General features: G+C 47.4%; 2 long non-coding RNA genes across 2 annotated transcripts in view; both read right to left on the reverse strand.

The window, feature by feature from the left end:
* LOC148111907 (uncharacterized) overlaps nt 1-17,987 on the reverse strand; it is a 152,642-nt gene that overhangs the window by 78,126 nt on the left and 56,529 nt on the right. The window lies entirely within an intron of this gene.
* On the reverse strand, nt 7,856-9,706 carry LOC148111908 (uncharacterized). The gene is made up of 2 exons (XR_015729971.1): nt 9,057-9,706; nt 7,856-8,724 (listed from the first exon to the last, which is right to left on the reverse strand). It is a non-coding gene; the product is annotated as an uncharacterized LOC148111908 (long non-coding RNA).

Here is a 17,987-nt window from a genome sequence, read left to right on the forward strand (position 1 = left end):
TAAAACAATCTGGTAAGCGATGGTACGAGTGTCTCACAAAAAGCCTGAGAGAGATGGGTTTTTTACCATCATCAGCTGACGAGTGTGTTTTTGTCAAGGAAGATCAGGGCATTAGGGAAACAGTACTGTTGTACGTCGATGACATACTATATATTTGTAGATCAGAGAACAGGCTTAAGAAGTTCTCTGAGGACCTAAGTAAGAGTTTCGCCCTAAAACCATTAGGTCACATTAGCAAATTTTTAGGGGTGCAATTCGTAAAAACCGAGAAGGGGTTTCGGCTCTCTCAGGAAGATAAGATTCAGGAATTGCTTAAAAAGTGTAGCATGGTAGAGGCGAAGCCATGCGATACCCCTATGGCAACAGACTTCCTTAAGAATATGTACACTGAGAGTACGGAGTTTGAGGATAAGACCCTTTACAAGTCCGTGATTGGGTCGTTGTTGTACATTGCAAATTGGACTAGACCAGACATCAGTCTAAGTGTAAATGTGTTATCTAGACATTCTGAACATCCCACACAGTACCATTGGAGCGGAATCAAACGACTCCTGAGATATTTAAAAGGTACTGTGAACTATTCATTGTTATTGGAACCAGAAGCAACTAGAGAATTAAGATTGAGTTGTTTTTCGGATGCCGATTGGGCAGGGGATGTTAGATCTAGAAAAAGTACCTCGGGGTACATTGTATACCTAAATAGTAGCCCCGTGTATTGGTACTCTGGGAAGCAGAAGTTAATTGCAACCTCCACAGCGGAAGCTGAGTATGTGAGTTTGTCCAAAGCTTCCAATAACCTAGTTTGGTTTGATGATCTTCTGGTAAGTTTATGGAGGCAGCCCATGCAACCTATAAAAGTTTATGAGGATAACATGGCTGCCATTAACATATCGGAAGCCGATGCTGTAGGCCAGAGATCGCGCCATATTGATATTAAAATCAAACATGTGAGGCAATTGGTGAAAACAGGTTTCATTAAGACTGTGTATTGTGAAACCAAGGAACAGGTAGCGGACGTGTTTACCAAACCGCTGCCCCGTGACCAACACCTCTATCTTCTGGGAAAAATGTCGATGGCTATGTGAATGTACTTACCATTGATGTATATATGTACCCAATGTAGAATGTATGTTTGTTAACCAGTCAAATAGCCGCAGAGAAGGGGATTGTCACGAGTGTTTCCAGGATTGCTGTGGCTATCTGCCTACTCACAAACAGTATGGTTTTAATCAAGCCATCTGCTGTTGGCAATTACCTGCAAGCCTTACCCGCCCTAGTTAATTGCAGGTTAACTCCCTATATAAGCAAGGACCTTTTGCTTGCTACCCGGGCCTAGTCTGATCTAGGCCTAAATGCACAGCTCCTGCAGGAAGCCTGTTGCAATGCCGCAGATGGGAGAAGAATGCAGATAAGGACTCCAGACGCCGCTACAGAGAGACTCCCACGGATGCTTGCCTTTTGCTGTTTTGTAGCACGCAAGCTATCATCGGGACTGCTGTTGCTGGACCTTCTTCCTCCCACAAGCTTCAAGCAATGTTTGCTGTTTGAACTGTTTTTACTTCAGGTGACTTTCAGCTGTGAAGCTCGTGCTGCTCCCATCATGATGGCCTTGATGATGTATCGACGCCGAAGCTGCTTACCTTCATGCTAGCTTTATTCTTTCATGAACTGTTTTCGGTATTGTGGAGAGGGATCTAGGGAGATAGCCTTGTTTCACATACCCAGATAAGACTTTGTTTTTAATGTGTCTCCTTAAAGACATAGTGCTTTTTAAATGTTTTAAAGTAAATTATATTTTTACACAAGACGCCTCTGTCAGAATCATTTCAGTCTCAGTGTGTTTACTCATGAGCTGGTTCACGGTCCGGGGTACCCCTCAACCCCATTTCGTCACAAGGAGGATTTCTGCCCCCCCCTTGGGCACCTGCATCTTTTCTCTCCTCCCCCAAAGCCAAGGAAGCCCTTCCTTCTCCGGATGTTGCTGGCTACAGTTGTGGGAGTGAAGAAGGGCCCAGTTGTCTCAATCGTCTCCCCTCACCTGCAACTTATACACCCGACCCTGAGATCCGGGTGGAGGGGGAGGTTCAGGAGCCCCCAGGCCTCATCCCAGATGTCGCCCACAAAGGCAGAAGGGAAAGGGGGGGTCTGGCCTTGGGCACAGCTCCCCTCGCCCCTCCCTCCATTCGATTCTCAGGGTCTCCAAGGAAGAATCGCCCAAGTCTGTGCTCCATTGTCCAAAGGCATCGGAATGCAATGGGCTTTTGAGGGGCCTGGAGTCTCTCTGGAGCTGGGATGGGATTCTTTAGGAGGATGAAACACCTTTGGTCAAATTGTCCCTTCCTTGTGTCTCTTTCCTGCCTGATGTGGGCAGCAGGAACTGGCATGGGGGTCAGTGACGGGTGAGCCATTGGCCCTGCGCCCACCTGGCTGGACCCTGAGCTGAGAAGCTGGCAGATCATCAGGGAAGGACCTCCCCATCGCCCACACCCCATGGACCCCTCCCTCCCTCCCTCCCTTTGGGGCAGGGCTGGTTAGCTGGCTCTATTTCAAGATGGAGGCTAAGAACTCTTGAGCCACGTCTTCATTCTTGGCCTTTTGCGGAGGGTTGGAGGGTTCTTCTGAGGGGCTTGTCCAGAGCAACAGAGGCAAGAGAAGACACACAAGTGGGAGGCCGCCACTCAGGATGACTCATTGCAGGGGATTCTTCCTCTTTCCTGGAACTGAGGAGGGAGGCAGGAAGTGGGGGAGGGGAAAGCGCTCCTGGGTGCAAACATGGAGTCCATCTCCAGGAGGGGATCCAGGAGGCGTCTTGATCTGTCCCTGGGATGGCTTTCCTCATCTTGGCAATTTCAGATAGGTCCAACTACAACTCCCAGAATTCCCAGCAGAGCTTTGATTGCATCATCGTGGATGCTTGTGACCTATGGGCCACCCAGCCCTGGGCCTTCTTGGAATTGTAGTCGATGCACCTGCTGGATGATGGAAGGGAGAAGGGACTCCTGGAGGCCATCCATTCGTGTGCGATTTGCGGACTGGATTCAGGCAAAACATGAGGACGTAAACCCAAAGGAACCAAATTGTGGGCTTCCTATGCTGTTTAATCCAGTGTTTGTCAACTCTGGCAACTGAAATTTATTAATTATTAGTTTTAAATTTCTTGAATTAAGCTGGAGTAGAAAGAAGAAAAGAAGATAAGTATAGAAAAAAGACCATTGCACCACAAGACACAAACACACACACACACACAGAGTTCACAAATCCTTCATCTATGCAAGGTATAAAGGTTTTTGCAAGAGTTTCAGGAAAGGAGACCCATAGTTATAGCAGCCAAAGCCTACTTGACATCTTGAAGTAACTCTTCAGAAGCTGCAATTAAGAGCAGGATTTCCTTGAGGAATCAGGCCCACAAATTTCTCCTTCCAAGGTTGGAGATCAAAAGGCAGAGAGGCCATTTCTGTGCTCCCTCCATCAAGATCCAGAGAGCTGAGATGCCCTTCAAGAGGAGAGGGGCCTGGGCAGTTCCTGGGAGCTACCGGTCCAGGTGAAAGTCCAAGGATCTGCTCACTAATGTTGAGCTCCGCTGTTATTTTAGGTCTCCCGGGGCTTCAGCAGCAGACACAACATCAAAGGTTCGGTCTCCGGTCTACAAACGGAGCAGCACCAGTGTTGGCAAACACATCTGGGTCTTTCTCTGAGGAAGGTGGACTTGTTGCCAAGCATGAATCAGGACCAGGCATTCATTCACACATCTGGAGGCCATCAGATTTGGGCAGGCTGTTCTAATTCATTATCAACCACTAACAGAGACTTAACAGCAATGAATGAACAGGCCCCTGTCCAGCAATTAAAGGTCGGTTCTGTCCTATTTTTTTAGATGTGATCACTGCAACCTCAAAGTGATGGTGCATTTTTTTAAGTCAGAAGAATTGTTCCTTTATCTGAGGAAAGTATTCACTACATGGGGAACAGTCAACTCTATCATATGTCTTTTTAGTCCCCTTCTTGGTAAATCGAATTGCATCAAATCAAGTTTATTACAATCAAAGACCAGAGACCAGAACAAATAAAAAGACTCAAGGAATATTCAGTTAAAAATCCTAGAATGAAATAATAAACAGATAAACTCTATATTAAAATCACAATTTGGCATCCAATATCAGTTACACATGGCCTAAGGATATTATAATATCACTCCTTAAACTGTGAGGCCCGCAGTCATTAAACGCAAAGGAGTAGTAATGCAAAAGGGTTGCTACCTTAGTTGTGTGAAATAGCTATGGTGGATTATTCCGTGTTTCCCATGAATCCCCAGCGCTGCTGCGGAGAATCTAACCACCTTTGCTGTAACCACAGTCTGTTCCTCCTTAAGCAGCCACTGGAGCTAAGCAGCCTCAGAATGGCCAGGATGCCTATTGGTTATTGGTTTAAAATATCTCCATAGAAAGAGCATCACGTCCAACTGTCTGTCCAGGAGAGGAGGGAGGATTGGGGGAGGGAGGGAGGGAGGGAGGTGGGGTGGGGGACTTGCTACCTCGTGTGCCAGGTGAGTCTGGCCAGAGCTGGATCTGGGAGCCAGAACTGAGCAGCCGAATAGGCTGAGCAGTCGGGGGCCGAACAGCCCACAGGAGAGGAAGAGAGAGGAGAGCAGCCAGAAGCTGGAGGGGAGCCCAGGGGTCTCCAGGAGAGGCCGAGGGGGAGCAGAGACCCCCAGAGGCCACAAGGCTGAGGGAGCAGGGGGGGCAGAACGGGAGGACAGGGCTGGGTGGAGGGTCTCGGAGGCAGGCAGAAGCTCCTGCTGCTCCAGAGCCTCTCAGGAGGAAGCAAGAGAAGGAGGAGGCCATGCCTAACATCTACCTGCCCTTTTGCTCCCCCACATCCTCATGCAGACACCCCATACCACCCCATAGATGGCCTCTCCCACCGGTCAGACCAGCACATCCACACCACACCAGACCCAACTCTCAGCCCATAAAGAAACTGGCAAACGTCCCATTCAGCCCCTCTGGCTCTGAGCCTCTGGGGAGCCCCCCAAACATACTTCATCAAGCACAGGGAACTCAACCAACAGGAACAGTCCAAGAGGGTTGGAAGGGACCTTGGAGGTCTTCTGGTCCAAGCAATGCTCCAGCAGGCTAAGAGTTGAGTCTTTAAGAGAGCTGACTCCAACAAGCTAAGAGAGATCTAACACAATGAAATTCAAAGCAGAGAAAAGTAAAGTCTCACACTTGGGTAAGAAAAACCGAAAGTACACATATAGACTGGGTGAAACCAGGCTTAAGAGCAGTAACTGTGAGAGGATCTTGGAGTCTTAGTGGACAACCAGTTAAATATGAGCCAGCAGCAAAAAAAAAAAAAAAAGGCAATGCAATCCTAAATTGCATTAACAGAAGGATATAATCAAGGGAGGTACTAATACCACCCTATAAAGCCTTAGTAAGAGCACACCTAGAATCTTTCATCCAGTTTTGGTCACCAGACTAGAAAAAAGATGTTGAGACTCTAGAAAAAGGGCAGAGAAGAGCAACCAAGAGGATTAGGGGACTGGAGGCTAAAACATACAATGAACGGTTGCAGGAACTGGGCATGGCTGGTCTAGTGAAGAGAAGGACCAATGGAAGACATGATAGCAGTCTTCCAATATTTGAGGGGCTGCCACAGAGGGAAGGAAGGGGGTCAGGCTTTTTTCCAAGGCACCTGAAGACAAGGAATAATGTATGGAAACTGAACAAGGAGAGGTTCAACCTGGAAATAAGGGGAAATTTCCTGACAGTGAGAGCAATCAACCAATGGAAGAGAAGTTGCCTTCAGAAGTTGTGGGAGCTTCATCACTGGAAACTTTCAAGAAGAGACTGGACTGCCATCTGCCAGAAATGGTGTAGGATCTCCAGCTTGGGGGGAAGAGGGTTGGACCAGATGACCTCCAAGGTCCCTTCCAACTCTGTTAATCTGTTTCTAGTTTCTGGAGAGACCGGGAAGGATTCCACGTGTGAATGACCTGAACGGTGAATGTAGAAATGCTTAATTCCTTCTTTGAATCTCTTTTAGGCAAAAAGAAAAAAAAAACAAAATATGAAAAGGACACCGAGAGAGATAGAATCGGGATACAATTCCAAATAGGGACAAAATTCCTAAGGTGGCTGACCAACCGGACCCAGTGAGTGGTCCTTCATGGAGCTACATCTACATGGGGGGAAGCATTTGGTGGGGTCCCTCAAGGTTCTGCCTTGGGCCCAGGACTCTTCCACCTCTTCCTCAATGACCTACGTGAGGGGACAGAAAGGGAAGTCATCAGGTTTGCAGATGGCACCGAGCTTGTGGGAATTATTAGAACATCAGCTCAATTATCCAGAAGGATCTTGACAGACGTGAACGTTGGACCCCACCTAGCAAGATGCATTCACTGGTGAGAAAAGCCGGGATCTGCAGGATCCTTAGCAGGAATCCCCAATGCCTAGCTACAGAACAGGCGGCACCTGGCTCAGCAGTGGTCCCTGTGGAAGGATCTCCTGGCAAAGCACTTAAGGATCTGCCAGAACTCTGCTGCAGCTGACAAAAGAGGCCAAGGAGGCCTTAGGCAGCCATAAAAGAGGGGGAGACTCAAGATGGCGAGAAGTTCTGGTACCGCTTTATGTCTCACTGGTCAGACCACCCTCAGAATACTTTGTCCAATTCCCAAAAAGAAAAAGTTGTGGAGATTCTGGTCAATTTGAAGAAAAGAGGAAAAAAAGATGATTTAAGGTCTGGAGTCTAAATCACTTGATGGACAGTTGAGGGAGTTGCTATGTCTGGCTGAGACAAGGTGGGAAGGATTGGGCAGCCATGATAGAATCTTCTGGCACTTTTAGGGGCTCTGACAGAGAAGAGTGGAGGGGCTTCATCTCCAGAGCACTGGGGGGAAGGACAAGAGGAAATGGGGGGGGGGAGTTTGTTAAAGAGAGACCCAATCTGGAAGTCAGGAGACATTTTTCATACAGTAGGAAGAATGAAGCAATGGAATAGGTTGCCTCCCAAAGGAGTGAGGGCTCCATCTCTGGAAGTTTCCAAAGTGGACAAGAGAACCGGATGGTATAAAGTTCCTGCCTTGAGCAGAGGGTTGGACTAGAAGACCTCCAAAATCCCTTCCGGTCCTATCAATCTCTCTCCTATGTTCTACCATCCCTAAGACGACTTCACCACCCACCGGCCACTGACCAGCTCTAGTTGGCCCTGGTGGCCCCCGGCTTCCCCCTCCTGTTGCTCCTCTCTTGTAGCCTCTGGAGCAGCAGGAGTTTCTGCCTGTCCCCGAGACCCTCAACCCAGCCCTGTCTTCCAGCTCTGCCACCAGCTCCATCAGCCTTGTGGCCTCCGGGGGTCTCTGCTGCCTCTGGGCATCTCCTGCAGACCCCTCAGCTCCCAGTTCGGCTTCTAGCTGTTCTCCTCTCTCCTCCTCTCCTGCGGCTGCTCTGCTCCCAGCTGCTCGGCTCCTTCGGGTGCTCAGTTCTGGCTCCCAGATCCAGCTCTGGCCAGACTCTCTGCTCTCCCCACAGCAGAGCCCTCACCCTCATCACTGCTGCCCCTCGGCCTCAGCTGGCACTCCGAAGGTTGGATCTGAGCCTGGGGACTCACCGTTACCAACCTCACCTCACCACTTCCATGGCCATCACCTCCACCCTCCTTCTTGGCTCGGAGCCCTGGGATTCCTCCGTGCTCTCAGGCCCTGATGCTGGGTGGCTGGGAGGCTTTCAGGTGGGCTGACAGTCCTGCAGTGACTGGTAAGGTGGGGTTAAGGGAGGGGCTTCCCCTGGTAAGGGTGGGGCTCACATGACTCCCCTGGCACACTGGGTGGCAAGTCAAGGGAAGGGAGGGGAAGAGTCTCTTTTCTTTCTCAAATGGGTAAAAGGCCCCCATTCCTCCATTCCAGCTATGGGGAGAGAGTGTCAGCAAAGTTCTGCCATGTGCTGGTCACTCAGGAGTGCCAACATCATTTCTGAAGAAGCCCCCTTGGCTGGTGACCTCTCTGTGGAGACCTTCTCTGACTTTCTTCAAACGCCTGTTCTGAAGCTCTGATTCTTGGATGGCCATTCTGACCTGGTTCATCCTTCTCTGTTGTCCTCCAGAGTTTTCTGCTGGTCTTCCATTGTGGTCTGGTAAACAGAGGTCTGCTGCTGATGCCGATTGTTGAGGTGCTTCTTCCCATTTCCCCTCACATTCTGAAGAGGGGTGACTTTCTGCCTCAGTTGGATGGAGGGGCTTTTCTCCATAAAGTAACCTTGGTGCACCTCAGCCAGTTCATGCTGAAGACTCTAGAGGTGCTTCTTAAGTTCTTAAGAAGGTTCCAGACCTCTTTGAGGAGTTTCTCAGAGGTTCTAAGGCAGGCTTCTCAAGTCTGAGGAAGGTCACTTGACTAGTAACCTCAGACATTTCTTTCTGGAGTTCTTCAGTGTGTTTCACCAAAGATTTCTTCTCTACCTCTAACTGGTGGATCATCGTGTTGGCATGGTCCAACCTTCCTTTGTTCTCCAGCAGAGTTTTCTGCAGGTCTTCTGTTGTGGTCTGAAGTTGATCCAATGTCTGCTTGAGACAACTGTGCTGCTCTTCCATCCGTTGTTTGTCTTTCTTGAATTCCTGGATCTGAAAGTCAAAGAAATCTCTCAGGTGGTTAATCTGGAGATGGAGGCCATCACTGCTCTCTGAGAGATTCCCCAAGGATCTTCCCTCAAGGACCTTTTCTTCCCTGGTGCTGACCTGTTTGAAAAATGGAGAGACACGGTCACTTCCTCTCTCAGTTCAGGGGACATTTTGCTAACCGGCCTTAAGTCCACAGATGCCTTCAAGGGGCCCAGTTTGAGAAACACTGAGACAATCCATCACAACTGGTCTCCCTTCAAACTGCCCAGACTTCCCATTTGATTCTGGCTCCAATTCGAGGCATCTCATCTATCAAAACTCTCCAAAGGAGTCAGAATCAGCGATCGATCAATTCGGCCATCTCTGGCACTGCTAGGGGGCTTCTGATCACAGGGAAAGGGGGAGGTGACCATTCGGATTAGGAAAGAGCCCCCCCTCCAAGTACTTACCAGTCCCATCCAAGGCACGAAAGCCTGGAGGGTCACCTTGGGCCAGTCCCTCCCTCTCAGCCGTAGCCTACCTCACAAGGTTGTTGTGGGGGCAAAGACGTCTTCAGTATGTTCATGCCTTGAGCTATTTAGAGAAGCAATAAAGGTGGATAAAAATCTAAGCAATAAAAAATGAAAACATATAAATAAGTCAATCACCAGGCCGAGTCTGCTTGGAAAATAACTACATCTGGCCAACGGAATCCCTTTTTAGGTTAATTTCCCCAGGTCAGTTTCCAGCTTTGGGGTCTCAATGCCTCTCCAACTGGGACATCCCGAAGCCAATTTTTTCCCTAGTTCATATCGCTGCCCCCCAGCCGCCCGGCCCCAGCCCCTTTCCCCAGACAAGGACCTTCGAGATGGTGGATGAGGAGTTTGGTGACAGGTATGGAGGCTGCAGACACGGCAGGTCTCAGCACGTCTGTCGTGTTTGGTTGAACCCCATTTCACTCGTCTCTCCCCCCCTTAATTCTGCCTTCAAGGGGAGGGTCTCTCCCTCCTGAGGAGCCCAGGTGAGGGAGGCCCTGCGATGCCCCCAGTGCTGCCATCCAATCCAGCCACTTTCCAGGGATGCTGAGCAGAGCCTCCATTATGTGGTCCAGACTCCCCAAGGATGCTGGAGGTTGCCATGGTGAGCTCCAGCCAATGAGCTCAGGAGGAGCCTCTGATGTCACAAGCCAAGGCTCTGAATAGCCACCAGCCAGCTGCCTTCACCTGGGGGCGGGGCTTATTCATGGATGAGCCAATCCTGAAGGGGCTTGGAGCCCCCAATTCGCTTCAGCCACAGCGGCTCCTTCTGAAGGGGGAACCGTCGGTCGCCTGGGGAGGTCGGGGAGCCCCGGATTCTGCCCCTTCTGTGGGGGTGGAGCCCAGATTGGGAATCTTGTCCCTTGGATCTGGAATCTGGTATTAGAGATCCAGGGGATCCAGGTTTTCCTCTTCATGCCCAGGTGATGAAGGGGAGGTGAAAGGGAAATAGGCCTAAAAGATCAGATGTGATTCATTTGAAAAGGCCTTGTGAGAAGGTGCCTAAAGAAACAATGGATCCAATTTTGTACAGTCCCAAACGGTCCCTACAGGAAGTCCTCGATTTATAGCCATTCATTTTGCGACAGTTCCAAGTTCCACGGCCATTAAAAAAAAGCCATCTATGATGGGTCCTCGCACTTACGACTAGCGCAGCATCCCGTTGGACACATAGTCGCTATTTGGGTGCCTGGCAATCAACACGGATTTATGACAAGTAAAGTCAGTGGGCGAAACGGCGTTTGTTTCATGGCTGCAGGATTCACTCAACAACCCCAGTGATTCCCTTAACAACTGTGGCAATAAATATTCACTTAGCGACCGCCTAGTTTAGCAATGGCATTTCTGGTCCCAATTCTGGTCATAAGTCGAGGACTACCTGTAGGATGCAGCAGCAGGCTGACTAGGAAAAGCTTAAGCAGGGCTGGATTTAAGCAGGGTTGGGAGACCACCAGGAGATGCCAGGGGTAGGTTGAGGAGAAGGCAGTGGCCAACCTATCTTGCTATGAAGAAAAGGTGGGGCTTTAATGACTCTGAGCCAATCAGTAAGTGACTCTGAGTTCTAGTCCTGCCTTAGGCGAAGGTAGCTGGGGGCTTTGAGCCAATCACCAGGAGGCCCCGATTTCAATCCCCAGGGCCCAGCTAGGACTCCAGGGCCAGACTCTATGCTGCCCCCTACAGGCAGTGAGTCTTGGCAAGAGGGAGGGGCTGTGATGGGGGGAGGGGCTCTCTGTGTCCAGGAGTTTCTCTCCTTTGCTCTCGGATGGGGCTGCTCTACCCCAGAAAGACCCGGGGGGGGGGGACTTTTGCCCATTGACAATGGTTAAGGCATCAGGCTAGGAAGCAAGAGATCCTGAGTTCAAATCCTGCCTTAGCCTTGAAAGCCTGTTTGCTGACCTCGGGAGAGACACTCTCTTTCAGACAAGCCCACCTCACAGGGCGATTGTTGTGGGGAAAAGAGGAGGAAGAAGAAGAGTTGGACATGTTCACCTCCTTTAGTTATTTGCAAAAATAATAAAACCCTGGGGGACAATCTAACAAATATAAAAACCGGCTTTCCTGCTGCTGTTTGCATGGAATCTGTCACAGCTTTGTGCAGATACAGGAATTTCTCTTCTCACAAGGAGGAAGAGTTTTTTTTATCATGTCTTCCAATTTTACTCACTCCCTTTTTTTGCAGTTTTGGGGGCATCAGACCCCCTCCCAGCCCTGGGACACAGCGGGTTTCCCTGTTTCTTTGGGAAAGATTCCTTCCCCAATCAGAGTCCGCCTGAGCCCCATCATCCACTTCCCTCCCTGCCTGGGATCAGCTGAATTCATTCAGACAACAGGAAAAAGGAAGTTTGAACCAAGCCTCCGGGTCAGTCTCCATTCTTCAACAGAGGGTCCCACTCCTCAAAGACAAATTCCCCCTCAGTTCCTAGATAACTCCAGACATCGCTTGGCTGAGCTCACAGCAGGGCCAGGGCGGCTGAGAAATTGAGACGGAAGGGACCACAAACCTTTCCAGCCACAAGAGACTCTTAGACACAGACTGTGGTCTCACACAAACTCCTCAATGGTGCCTTTATGTGGGAGCGGGAAGGGTTATGGGCTCAATCTCACAACACTCACCCTATAGGGCTGCCCCATCTGTTGTCCCTGGCGGCAGATGGAAGATTGTGAATCCCACTCCTGACACCAGTTTCTCTGGAATCAAACACAGGACCCTAAAACTCCAATAATCCAGGCTCAGTGCAGTTATTATATATTTAGCATCCATTGGAGGAACTTTGCTCCATAAAATAGTGGGAGGAAATATTTAGAGACAAAAGGATGCACTCGTATTTATATATTCCAGGAAAGGAGGAGAAAATTATAATCATACATATGCATATTTCATTTAATAGATGATGTAAGCATGAATATTCAGAATTAGGGAGACTCAAGTTACCTCCCCAGCCTTGTATTGTTGCTACCCTCAAGAAAGAGTTATTGTGTAAAGAAAAAGAAACGTCTCAGTTACGTTGCCACAGCAGTTTGGGTGAAATGTACTGAGAAATGAGGGCATCAACGTTGCTCCATACATTTCTTCTATATTTCTGTCTTGCTAACATGCTCCCATTTTTCCAAGAAATTTGTCTCCTCACAATCTTCCACACACCCTTTATTTATTTCAAGAAAAATAGTTGGCCCACTCATGCATGCAGAACAGCGTGGACCATTTTCTTGAGTTGAAATTCTTTTGTCTCATATTTTTATTCTGGCTGTGAGCTGCTCCTTTGTGTTGAGGTCTGGCCTCACAAGGATAATGTAGCACTTGGGGATGAAGATGCAGCCCAGCAGACCAGCACTGGAGGCCAGGATGGAGAAGACCTGCACAGCCACCATGTATTTCCCTTTGGTGCTCAGGTAGGTGGGCACAAAAGTCACCCAGACACTGCAGAAGACCAGCATGCTGAAGGTGATCAGCTTGGCTTCGTTGAAGGCCCCAGGCAGATTCCTGGCCAGGAAAGCCACCGTGAAGCAGATGGCAGCCAGGAAGCCCATGTAGCTGAGGGTGACGTAGAACATGACAACGGCCCCTTCGTTGCATTGCAGGATGATCTCTCCAGGCTGGGAGTGGAGGTCAGAGTCAGGAAAGGGGGGAGAAACTCCCAGCCAGATGGAGCAGATGATAATTTGGGCAGCAGAACAAGAGAAGATGATGAAGTTGGCCAAGCTCTTCCCCAACCATCTCTTCACTCGGTTTCCTGGTTTTGTGGCCAGGAAGGCCAGCACCACCGTGATGGTTTTGGCCAAGAGAGAAGAAACGGCAACTGAGAAGATGATGCTGAAAATCGTTTGTCGGAGAAAGCAGGTGGCTTTCCTTGGTTGACCAATGAAGAGAGAAGGAGACAAGAAACAAAGCAGGAGGGAGACCAGGAGGATGTAGGAGAGGTCCCGATTGTTGGCTTTGACAAGGGGAGTTTCTCGGTATTTAATAAAGATGATTAGAACAAGGCCTGTGATTAAGAACAAGAGTAGGGCAAAAGAAACCAGGATGATGCCCAGATATTCTTCATAAAATAGGAAGGTTATAACTTTGGGGATACATTGGACTCTGTCCTCATTTGGGTATTTATCATCAGGACACTTGGTGCATTTTTCCGTATCTGAGAAAACAAAAAAGCAATATATCTTTAATATTCTGTCCTTTTGTCCTGCAAGAAAAACCTTCTTTGCATAACACCTGATACCCCAGGCATTTTCCAAGAAGTATTTCTTAACTATTTCATTAAAAAGAGCCTAAGAAGGATATATTTTTAATTAAAAAATGTAGCTAGGTATATGAAGTTGAGGGAAGTCCTAGGATATTAATTATTTCCTCTGTAATGTGTAGAATCTTCATAGGAACCTATATTATTAGCGGTTAATAATGAATCATATAATCATTTTAGGCAAACATCCTGAATCCTGCATGATCCTGAATCATGGCAGTTAATGTCCTGGACTTGATTGATTGATTGATCTATATGGCAGACTATTTGTGTAATGAGTTCCCCCCATAACTATCCACAGCACCAGATTATGGCCCAGTGACACCTTCTCAGTGATCCTCAAGGGAGGCCAATAAACGATGAATTGCAAGGTCTTTCAGAAGGTGGACCTGAAACAATTCATCTAGTTTCAAAGATCTCAGATGTTCCTGGAAAGGTAAACTTAGCAGCACATATCCAAACTAAAAAGCAGGAGAGATGTTTCCTCTACTGTTAGTAAAGCTTGCCCAGTCTGCCACCCCCTCCTCCCATCTGTTCCCAGCCCCTCCTTCCACGTCTTTTTGATTTAATTCCGTTTAGATGAGATATTGTGCAGGTTAAAAATAAAAAACCAGGTGAGCTTCAATTTGTTCCTCCCATTTTCCTCAGTGTGACCCACCTTCCTGAGTGGAGAAGGTCCCCTCTGGACAAGGAACGCAGTCATAGCAGCAAACTGGCTCTCCTTCTCGAGCCCTCTTGACAAATCCAGGATGACAACTTTCCACACATTTGGACTGAGGCAGGGACTGAGCAGAAGAAAAGGAATGCCAAAGGAAATATGTTAGGACTCTCCATCCATGGAAAATGGAGGTAGAAATGGTGGGAGCCAAGTAGCCTCTGGTCGTCATTGAGGTAAATATGAAACCTCTTACTACTTCTAAAGAGATGCAGGAGGTAAAACAACTGGCAGATTCTTCATTTAGTTCCTCTCTTTTGCTGTCAGAATTTAACACTGCAATAAAGTAATTTTCTATTTAATGTAGTCTAGAGGGATGGAATTGAAAAAAGATTTAAATATGATGATATATTCTTAATAAAAGTGATAATAAAGTTTACTATAAAAGATTTAGGAAAATTTATTCTGTTAGGCTTTTTAATATGAAATTAAACTTCAAAGTGCTGGTTCTTACTTATAAAGCCCTACATGGCATGAGCCCGGGGTATTTGCAGGACCACCTCCAACCTGCCTCCCACCATCCAGTGTGCTCACATACAATTGCCCTCCTCCGGGTGCCATCAGCCAGACTATGTTGGCCGGTGGCCCCCAGGTCGAGGGCGTTCTCGGTGGGCGCACCGACCCTCTGGAATGGGTTGCCCACTGAGCTCTGGACGGCCCCCGATCTCCGCTTTTTCCATCGGGGCCTGAAGACATGGCTGTTCGAACAAATCAGCTGATCCAATGGGGTTTTTATATTAAATTACTGGGGTTTTAATTATTTGATTTTGTAAATTTTAATTATTTTATGAATTTGTTCCTACTGTTTTACATATTGTAAGCCACCCCAAGTCCCTCGGGAGAAGGGCGGCATATAAGTGAGAACAAAATAAAAATAAATAAATAAACTGTGATGAAGAAAGAAAACTCTGACCAGTAAGATCTTGAAAGATTTTCCTAAAACATGGCAAAGCCACTCCACTTAGGTCCCGTCTCTTGAAGAACTACAATCAGATGACACCAATTGGCATGGGAGGCCAACCACCCTGGAGACTCTAGGCTTTGCCCACTGGAAATGGGACCTCAGGCTTTGGAAAACAGAGAAAAGACAACAAAATTTCTCCCACCTTATTGAGCAACTTTATCTGTGAAAGAGCATCTTGGCTGATAGTAAATCTCTGTCTTAGAGAATACGCCAGAAACTCTTTCTTGGGATCCTCCTTGGGGAGAACCAAGAAGATTTTGATGACCACATCTGCGTTTATCTCTCCATTTTGCTCCAAGTACAGTTTAATGCTGGAAATATTGCAAAACTCATTCTTCTCCAGAAAGGGATGAAACTAGAATGGGAATATCCAGGAATTTGAAAAACAGAAAACTTTGTTTCTTAAATCTTTCTTCTACAATTGTCTAATCTCCAAATATGGTTAAATAGGATACAAATACTGCCACCATCTTCATAAGTGAATGAAAAGGTTTGAGAAAGATTTGTCAATCATATACTGACAAAGCATAGAGAAAATATAATTGACACAATTGATCAATTATAGGGAACCTTCTAGAGCAGATGACAAATAAAATGAACAGAGGGGGAAAAAAGATGATTCATAAACTCTTTGAAAACAGGAGGTTGATTCCCAGAAAGCATGGGTTGATCAAGAAGAAAGTTGTCAGGCTAATCTTCTCCCTGGTCATCCTGATGGAAAACACCTCCAGATGGAGAGTGGCTGGCTCTGGAGAATTTGATCGCTGAAGAGGGAGCCGGGCTTAGAGAGGGGAGAGGCACTACCGATCAGTGCTTAGTTCTTCATCAACTGATTGAAAAATACATATCAAATAGACCTGCATCATTCTACGCCTGCTTTATAGATCTCAGGGCAGCCTTTGATACGGTTCCCAGGACTAAACTATGGGAGAAGCTGGAAGCTGCCTCAATTGACCACAGGCTTCTTCATCTGTTACCTGCCCTACATACTAAAACATCCATCAAGGTGAGGTGTGATATGCAGGGGTCCCTCTCGAAGTCAGTTAAAACTCAAAAGGGGGTTAAACGGGGGCATTTTGGCCCCCCTGCTTTTCAACTTTAACATAACTGGCATGGTAAAATGGCTAAACAAACCAAATCACCCCCCCCCCCCAAAAAAAAATAGGTGACCGAAGCATCGCCCTCCTGCTCTATGCAGATGCCCCTGTGATCCTCTCCAGGACACCAGAGGGCCTGAAAAGAGCCTTGCGAGCCCTTCTCCAGCACTGCAATTACAATCAACTGGGCATAAATGATGAGAAAACAAAGATCAAAAAGGCCAAAACTTGATTCATGGTAACTAAATGGCCACAAAATAGAGCAGGGAAGCCCCTTCAAATCCCTGGGGGTGGCCATTCAGGCCAAGGGTTCAAGAGAGATGCAGCTGCCCTGGGCCAAAGATCAGCCAGCACCATTCTTCATTGTTTCCGCACAAAGGGAGGCTACTATGTCCCTGCTGCTCTTAAGCTTTTTGTGCCCAAGTCGCTAGCACAGCTCCTTTATGGGACGTTGCTTGGACCGTCAGCCTCATGTTTTACATCATTAGAAGTAGTTCAATCCAAATTCTCCAGATCAATTCTCCAGGTGCCACGTTGTTTCTCAAATGCACTTCTGCGCCTGGAGACAGGATTGACAGAAGCCGAAGGAAGAATCCGTATAGCTGTTGTGGCCCACCAGTGGCCAGTGGAGCTGGCAGCAGATTCAGACAGTGAGGAGGTTGGGGAGGGACATGGGCCAGTCCTGGAGTCTGGGGGAGGCTCTGATGGGGGCTCTGTGGTAGTGCACACACATTTGCGAACCGGTAGGGAAGGTAAGTGAATTTCACCCCTGGATTCTCCCCTCTTCTCTGATCCTTCCCTAGGCAGCCTCTCTTCTCCTCATCCCAAAAGTCATTCTCACACATCATTGCACTTCCTAAATAGATTATGGGAACTCTGGTGATATCACTGGATTTCAGTAACGGACTCACAAACAATTGTGTGATGTGATTAGAAAACTGAGGGGCGAATGGTATGATAACTAAGTGGATAAAAACTGTCTTCAAAATGATACTCAAATAATTTTTAATCTTTTTAAATTTTCCCTACGACACCTGAAGGTTATGTTTGTTTACTTGATTGATTAGTCCATGGGCCAAATCAAAGTGCAGAGTTCCAAACACAAATTATTACTAAAATCCGATAAAAACAATTTAAAATGAGATTGGAATAGAATACAATAATATATGGATAAATAAAATAGGATAAACTCATATTTCAATATCACCCCTTCAGTCGACCCCAATCAGTCCCACAAATGCCGATCTCAACCGAGCCATTTTGCTCAAGTACTGAGCTGTATTAAATGTTGTTTTCAAATTCTGGCTGCAGATAAGGTGAGTCGTTTTGATATGGGATTCCCAATGGGTCCTTCCTTTGGTCTATGGACCAAGGTACCTGCCTCTCACCCTCTTCTGCGGGCAGCAATCAAACAGGATGTGAGCCAGGTCTTCTGCCTCTGCCACTCTGCCAATGCAGAGACCTCCATTATAAGGTCTAGAGTGGAATCTCCCATATCTGACCATTGTGTCCAGCTGTTTGAATCTCGCTCGCGTAAATCTCTCCCTAAGATTTTTTTGGCAGTTGTAACTTTAAATAGTTGTCTAGTTGAAAAGTAGGTTTGTATTTGCTCAGCCATTTCAATTTACCCACCTTACTGAGAATAGCCATGTCATTTTGTGCTTCTACATCCTTAATTCTTTGGGCAGCTGTTTTTTTTAATCGTTCTCCTGTTACGCAAGAGACAGGAAGGCCACAGCTGCTTCCAAAATTAATAAGTTTAGTGATCCAAGAGGTTTGTGATTGTGAGTTTATCTGCTCTAGTAAGCATAACTTGGGGAGTCTATCAGTCTCCATTTCATTGACCTTGTG

This window comes from Pantherophis guttatus, chromosome 15 (assembly GCF_059756535.1).
Source record: "Pantherophis guttatus breed Tessera chromosome 15, ASM5975653v1, whole genome shotgun sequence".
In the NCBI taxonomy this organism is placed as follows: domain Eukaryota; kingdom Metazoa; phylum Chordata; class Lepidosauria; order Squamata; family Colubridae; genus Pantherophis; species Pantherophis guttatus.